Source organism: Durio zibethinus, chromosome 18 (genome assembly GCF_047325235.1).
Source record: "Durio zibethinus cultivar Kanyao isolate XHJ-2024 chromosome 18, ASM4732523v1, whole genome shotgun sequence".
NCBI classification, from domain to species: domain Eukaryota; kingdom Viridiplantae; phylum Streptophyta; class Magnoliopsida; order Malvales; family Malvaceae; genus Durio; species Durio zibethinus.
This window is the reverse complement of record NC_143179.1, coordinates 12,738,905-12,747,200: the sequence shown is the minus strand read 5'-3', so window position 1 is coordinate 12,747,200 and position 8,296 is coordinate 12,738,905. Positions and strand designations below refer to the sequence as shown.

The following is an 8,296-nucleotide window of genomic DNA, read 5'->3' as shown; positions in this document are numbered from 1 at the left end:
CAGTTTCATCAACATGCAGGAGGGATTGGGAATACTTAGAAGTATCAGAAATATAGATAAAATGAAGTAGATAGCAGCTTTAAAAGGTTTGCCTTGAATCTTAACGTTTCTTTCTGTTCTATTATCTGATGGAAGCTGCAAAAGGGGCATTTTGCTTGCCGGGTTGCGATGATGTATCCCAGGCAATAATAAACCAAGAGGAATGGCAAAATTAGTGGAGCAAGGAAGAAATAAGTATCACCGATAAGTTTAAAGAAGAGAACTTTGGGAATTTCACTGTGGTAAGGGATTAAGGAATTTCAGAGTCCTCATCATTATCTTCTTCTTCTTCTTTTCCCGTAAATAGTCGACTCATGAAACTTCAAAGAAGAGGAATCTGGTAACCTTGCTTGCCCCGAAACCTCTTTCTATGTTGCATGAGAAAGATGAACTTTTGAAACTTGAAAATTCCCTGTCAACATCACCCTAAGGCAGCCTCTGAGAAGGGTTTTTTTTTTTTTTATAGTTATATTTTTTATTTCATTTATGTTGACATTCTTTCGTTAATTGCTGCAGATAATATGAATTTTCCGGAGTTTTTGCATAGTTGCCAGATTCTTCATTGAAATATAATTTTCATTGTACTAAGAAACTTGGTTGAATATGGGGGATCTGACTACACAATCTGGAAGCAATGGATTTAATGGAGAACTTGTCAAGCCCTCTAGAGGTGCTTTCGCATGTATGATTAATGCTGAAATTGGGGCTGGTTTGGCTGTCATGAGGAGAAATGTTCAATGGGGAGTCCACTATGTTGCAGATGACGATCAGCTAGATCACTCTCTCATTCATTCCTTGAAAGAATTGCAGAAACAAATTTTTTCATGGCAACATCAGTGGCAAAATGTTGATCCAGTTGTGTACCTCCAGCCATTTTTGGATGTAATTCAATCTGATGAAACTGGTGCACCAATAACTGGTGTTGCCTTGTCTTACATTTGCAAAATCTTAACCCTCGAACTACTTGATTTGGATACTGTAAATGTGGAAGATGCTATGCATCTAATTGTTGATGCCGTCACAAGTTGCCGGTTTGAGGTAACTGATCCAGCATCTGAAGAAGTGGTGCTGATGATACTTCGGGTTCTTCTAGCCTGCATGAAAAGTAAGGCGGCTGCTAGTTTGAGTAATAAGCATGTGTGCATGATAGCAAATACATGCTTCCGTATTGTTCATCAAGCAAGCTCCAAAGGTGAACTTTTGCAGCGGATAGCTCAGCATACAATGCATGAATTAGTTAGGTGTATTTTCTCACATCTTCCTGAGATCAGCAGCACAGAACATGAAATGGCTCATGGAAGCCCATTATCTGCTTCGGAAATGGTATTTTGAAATTTTTATTGATGAATATATAAGTTTTAGTTCTGGACCTTCTGGTTCTTACTTGGTTGAATATCTAAACTCATTTTTTACCTCCTAATATTTTATGAAAGTCGTTTTTCTTCTGCAGGTGGGTATACAAAACAGCAATACTCCATCCTCCCTTAACGATGCTTCTAGTCCTCTCATAGTGAAGTCAGCTACTGAAATGGACACAAACAAGATTGGGGAAAGTGATGGGAATGAGGATGCTCAACCTGGTGAAATATCAATGATGGCACCTTTTTGGATCCCATGCATGGTGGAGATGTTTCGATTTCTTTGTTCTTTGTTAAATGTCATTGAAAACATTGGTATTGGCCTTAAATCAAATTCCATCACATATGATGAAGATGTTGCCCTCTTTGCACTTGGTTTAATTAATTCAGCTATTGAATTGGGTGGGCCATCATTTAGCAGACATCCCAAGTTATTGGCTTTAATTCAGGATGAATTGTTTCATAATCTGATGCAATTTGGCTTATCCATGAGCCCACTTATTCTTTCCACAGTATGTAGCATTGTTCTCAATCTATATTATCATTTGCGCACTGAACTAGAAGTGCAGCTTGAAGCTTTCTTTTCATGTGTGCTTTTGAAGCTTGCAAAAAGCATGGGTCTTCATACCAACACCAGGAGGTTGCTATGGAAGCTTTGGTTGACCTTTGTAGGCAGCAGATGTTTATGGCTGAAATGTATGCCAATTTTGATTGTGACATAACCTGCAGTAACGTTTTTGAAGACATTGCCAACCTCCTGTCAAAGAGTGCATTTCCTGTGAATGAACCTTTGTCTACAATACATATCCTTGCTCTGGATGGTCTGGTATCTATGATAAAGGTTATGGCTGAGAGAACTGGCAGTGAATTGCCTATTTCAGATGAGGCTTCAACAGATCGTGAGGGATGTGAAGCTTTCTGGTCATTGAAATATCAGAATTACAGTGATCCTAATTCTTGGATTCCTTTTGTCCGTAAGATGAAGTACATCAAGAGAAAGTTGGGGAGTGGAGCTGACCATTTTAATCGAGATACCAAGAAAGGTCTAGAATTTCTCCAAGGAATCCATCTATTACCAGATAAGCTAGACCCAGAAAGTGTAGCATCATTCTTTAGGTACACAACTGAGTTAGATAAGAATCTTCTTGGAGATTTTCTAGGAAATCATGATGAATTTCATGTTCAGGTGCTTCATGAATTTGCTAGGACCTTTGATTTTCATGACATGAATTTAGATTCAGCATTACGTGTTTTCTTGGGAACTTTCAGATTGCCTGGGGAATCGCGGAAGATACAGAGAGTGCTTGAGGCATTTTCTGAAAGATATTATGAGCAATCACCACAGATATTGTGTAATAAAGATGCTGCCCTCTTGTTATCATATTCACTTATAATGTTTAACACAGATCAACACAATGCACAAGTTAAGAAGAAGATGACTGAAGAAGATTTTATCCGTAACAATCGACACATCAATGGGGGAAAAGATCTTCCTCGAGAGTACTTGTCCGATTTTACCACTCTATCTGTGAGAATGAAATTCAGATGATCCCAGATCAAGGTGCTGGTTTCCCATTGAAGACGACAAGCGCTGGATTAATTTGGTGCACAAATCCAAAGAAAGCACTCCTTTCATTGCTTGTGATTCTGGAGCACTCCTTGATCATGATAAATTTGCTATCCTGTCTGGCCCCACGGTAGCTGCTATATCAGTGGTTTTTGATCAAGTGGAATAGGAAGATGTTTTACAAGCACGCATTGATGAATTCCTGTCCATTGCCAAAATTTCAGCACACTATCACTTTGGCGAAGTATTGACTGATTTGATTGTGTCTCTTTGTAAATTCACAACCCTCTGGACTCCATTGTCGGTTGCAGAAGCCATTGTTTCCTTCGGAGATGATGCCAGAGCCCGGATGGCAACCACAACAATTTTCACGATAGCAAATAGCTATGGCGATTATATTCACAGTGGCTGGAGAAACATATTGGATTGTGTCTTAAGCTTGCACAAGCTTGGCCTTCTGCCTGCCTGTCTGGCTAGTGATGCAGCTGATGAAATGGATCCCACATCTGACCATAAGAGGGTTAAGCCTGCTACTAGTTCCTTATCAAAATCACAGACAGCACCTGCTGCCACTCTCCGGAAATCCTTCAGCCTTATTGGTCGGTTCAGTCAACTCCTATCCTTTGAAGTGGAGGAGCCAATGTTAGAGCCAACTGAGGAACAGCTCGCTACTCAACAGCAACTTCGTGCGATAGTGCAGAAATGCCACATTGACAATATATTCATGGAGAGTAAGTTTCTCCAAGCAGAGTCTTCATTGCAACTTGTTGGGGCTATTATCTTGGCTGCAGATCGATTCAGTGAGGGAAGTGGTGTTGTGGAAGATGAAGACACTGCAGTGTTCTGCTTGGAGTTGCTGATTGCTACTACACTAAATAACCGGGATAGGATTTTGCTTATCTGGCAAAATGTTTACAAGCACATAGCAGATATTGTTCAGCAGAAGGCATTGCCTTGCAATCTAGTGGAAAAAGCCGTGTTTGGGCTCCTTAAGGTATGCCAGCGCTTGCTTCCTTACAAGGAAAATCTAACTGATGAGCTTCTGAAGTCAATGCAACTAATATTGAAACTTGATGCATGGGTTGCTGATGCATATTGTGAACCTATCACACAAGAAGTCATGCATCTTGTAAAAGCAAATGCAACTCACATCAGATCCCATTTCGGTTGGCGCACAATCATCTCCTTATTTATCACCGCTCGACATCCAGAAGCATCTGAATTTGGATTCGAGGCACTTGCATTCATCATGTCTGAGGGGGCACATCTTTTGCCATCTAATTAGGTTCTTTGTGTGGAAGCAGCAAGGGAGTTTACTGAGTCTCGGGTTGGAGAGGTTGATAGGTCCATTTCTGCCCTAGACATGATGGCAGGTTCAGTTGTTTGTCTAGTAAGATGGTCTTACGAGGCCAAGAATGTTGTGGAGGAGAAGTCTACTATGAAAGTGAGTCAGGAAAATGGAGAGATGTGGCTGAGGTTGGTGCAGGTCCTAGAAAGGAGCAATTAATCCCATATCAATTGTGTACTAGAGTTGATCATGGGATATGAGGAGTCACACCATCTTTAACTTGTGAGGCATTTTTTGTAGGATAAACCATAAGCCTAAAGATGGTCAAAGCGAAAATACTTTATAAGAGTGTAAACCGTGATAGTTATATTAATTTAGAACGTGAAAAAGTCTATCTCCATGTCTTGAAGTGGCACAAGCATAGAGTTTAAGTCTCGACCCGATCTTTTCTCTGTAGGCTTTCGTTGGAGTAAGCGAGGATGTCACTGTCTTAAAGAGAAGTTGATTATGAGATGTAGAAGAGTCCATGGTATCGGAGTCAACTCTAGAAGTACTAGTGATGTGCCATCGAAGACAGTGGGCCTCTGTTGGAGTGGAAGAGGATGTCATGGTTTAATCTAGGACACGAAAAAGTCCATCTCCATGTCTTGAAGCGGCACGAGCCTAGAGCTTAAATCTCGACCCAATCTTTTCTCTATAGACTTTCGTTGCAAGGGGAGAGTATGTCACGGTCCTAAAGAGAAGTTGGTCATGAGACATAGAAAAGTCCATGGTATCAGAGTCAACTCTAGAAGTACTAGTGATATGCCACCGAAGATAGTGGGCTTGTGTTGGAGTGGAGGAGGATGTCACGGTCCTTCCTCGGTGTCATGGTTCTAAGGAGAAATTAATCATGAGATATAAGGGTTCACACCACTTTCAACTTGTGATGCCTCTTTTGTAGGACAAAACCATACAGTTAGGCTAATTTAGGATGTGAAAAAATCCATCTCCGTGTCTTGGAGCAACACGAGCCTAGAACTTAAGTCTTGATCCGATCTTTTCTTAGTGGGCTTTCGTTGGAGTGAGGGAAGATGTCACGGTCCTAGAAAGAAGTTAGTTATGGGACATAAAAGAGTCAATGGTATCAAAGTCAGCTCCATAGGAGGTACTAGTGATGTGCCACCAAAGACAGTGGACCTCCGTTAGAGTGAAGGAAGATGTCACGGTCCTTCCTTAGTATCATGGTCCTAAGAAGAAGTTGATCATAAGATATAAGAGTTTACACTACCTTCAACTTGTGATGCCCCTTTTGTAAGATAAAATCATAAAACCAAGAAAGGGCCGAAATGAACAATATCTCATAATTGTATAAATCATGATAATTAGGTTGATCTACGACGTCGAATGAGTCTATGCCTGAGTCTTAAAATCGCGCGAACCTAGAAGTTGACTTTTGGCCGGTGACACAGAAATTGAAGTTATGCCTGAGTCCTAAAATTGCCTGGAAGTTGAGTCTCAACTCGTGACATAGAGATTGAGGGTAGTTTGTTTGGAATCGTGACAACGGATTTGGAAGTTAAGTCTCGACCTGTGACACAGGAACTGAGAGCAATTTATCTGGAATTATGATAGTTAAGTTAATCTAGGATGTCGAATGAGTCCATTTTCGAATCCTAAAATCGCACGAACTTAAAAGTTGAGTCTCAACCTGTGACATGGCAGTCCGTTTGGACCAGAGAGAAGAGGTGAGGAATCATGCTATTTTAATGTTACAGAGGGGTAGATGGAATTCATGTTCCAAATGCTTTGTGGATCCAGTGTTTTGATCTTTTGATTTTTACGTTAATGGATGATTTACTAGAAATTGCATAGCAGAGTTCCTCTAAAGAACATCGGAAAATGGAGGGTACACTTGTTTTAGCCACAAAACTAATGCCAAAAGCTTTCATACAGCCACTTCAGGATTTGTCACGGCAACCATCCTTCTGCAAACTATGGCTAGGGGTTCTAAATCGTATGGAGAGATATATGAAGGTTAAGTTCCGCGGAAAGTGTAGTGAAAAAATTCATGAATTAGTCCCAGAGCTTCTCAAGAACACCTCCTGGTGATGAAAACAACAGGTGTTCTCGTGCCTAGTGATGATATTGGTGGAGATAGTTTTTGGAAATTGACATGGCTGCATGTGAAGAATATAGTTCCATCTTTGCAATCCGAAGTGTTCTCAGAACAAGAACTGGAGAAGATGCAAGCAAAACACAAGAAGACAGCTGGAATTCCTATGACTGATGGGGCAGTGCTAGTTCCAACCAATAAGACCACAGCATGAAGAAGGAAAATCCCAGAGCATTATGTGTTTTAAGATGATGTAAATGGCATTCATACCCTGCACCATACATTGCAAAACCTCAGAATCCAGAATTGAAGTTTCACAGTTTGGTTCTGGAATCTTGTCTTGGCAGGCCAGGAGGACAGCTTCATTTTTCCACTCCCTGAAAATTTTCGAAGGAGTTTTATGGTTGGAAAGTGTGTGTAGAGTCCATTTGTTCTACACAGAGTAAATTCCCTGTATAATTTTTGTGTTAACACATAAAATCTCTTTACCAGAAACCCATTCCTCTGTATTCTTATACCCATTCCAAGAAGTGTACGGCTGCTGCTGCTCTCGATGGAGGTTATAATTCTAATCTACCTGTAAAAAATCATTTCTTTATACATTTTTTTGGTTAATTTCTTCGTTATCTTGCTCCTAATTACCGACACGTGATATCATAATCCCTTTTTCCTTTCTAATTTAGAGTGATTAATGATGCTCGGATTATTTTGTGCTTTTTTTTGGATTTATGCTGATCACAATTTTAAACAAAAGAAAAAAACTAGATTGCTTAATCTGGGAGATATGAAGAAGAATAAGAAGAAAAGAAGATCCGATATTCTTTACTCTTCTTTGGTTTTTAAATTTTAAATTTGATTTAATCTAATTTACTTAATTAGATTTCCACGCTGCGTATTTTCATCTTAAAGTATTTAATTTTTTTTTAACTATTTTCTGGAATTCCCTTTAGCATTGAGGTAGATTAGGGGTAAAAAGTAAACTTCTGTCACTTGAATTTGGAACTTTGAGTTATATATATATATATATATATATATATTTATATATGGGGGAAGAATTTGAAATGTCTTGAATTTAAGCCATAAATTGGGAATTTAGGAAGTAATTCTGAAGTAGAAAGTGGAGTGTATGTTGTTATTGGAATCAGTTTGCTTAGTAAATTAGTAATATATTAAACTACTACAAATGAAATGAATCCGAGTTTTGGAATTAACTTGTATAGTTGTATCATATTTTGATTTGAAATGACGCAGCTTTAAGACGCTTTGATTTTGTTTTTTACTTGGAATCTTTAAATGGATGTATTGTTACTTGCATGTATCGTGTGAATCTCTGAAACAGCAAAGGAAAGCGAAGAAAAGAGTTGGTAGACGTACGATTAAGATATATGAATTGGAATTAAATTCAGCAGTCACTTGATAAGTTTGGTCTTGTAAAAAATGGCATCGAACTGATATGGCTTAGAGTACCCCATTTAAGGGATAACTAAGATTAAATGTATCTCTACTTGGGAGTAAAGATTTTAGTTTACTCCATTTTAGAAAAAACTTATGCGCGGTTACCCTTGCATCAACTGTGTGAAGCATTGAATTGGTAAAGAAAAGTGATAGTAAAGAGTTTGGTAGACAGACAATTAAGACATATGAATCTGAATAATATGCATTTCATTTTGTTGAATAATGCAGTAAGTTCACTTTTTTAGTTAATCAGAGGTGTTTGATGAGAAATGTTTTGAATTTGTTCGAGCATCAGCCTCTATGATTAGTTAATTGTTCTTTTTCAAATTCTTATTTGTTTTTTTTATTTGCAGAGCTGAAGAAGCAAAAACTTTCTGATATAAGAGCTGGGTTGGATGATGCAGAAGCTTTGGTACCTGGTTCATTTTATGCTTTGGATACTCCTTTTTAGCCTTTCCTTTCTTTGGCTATTCAACTTGATGTTGCTCTTTTCG

At 38.8% G+C, this 8,296-nt stretch overlaps 1 pseudogene; it reads left to right on the top strand.

The window, feature by feature from the left end:
- The first annotated feature begins 314 nt into the window (after nucleotides 1-314).
- Nucleotides 315-6,959, top strand: LOC111300567 (ARF guanine-nucleotide exchange factor GNL1-like; annotated as a pseudogene).
- The last annotated feature ends 1,337 nt before the right edge of the window (nucleotides 6,960-8,296 follow it).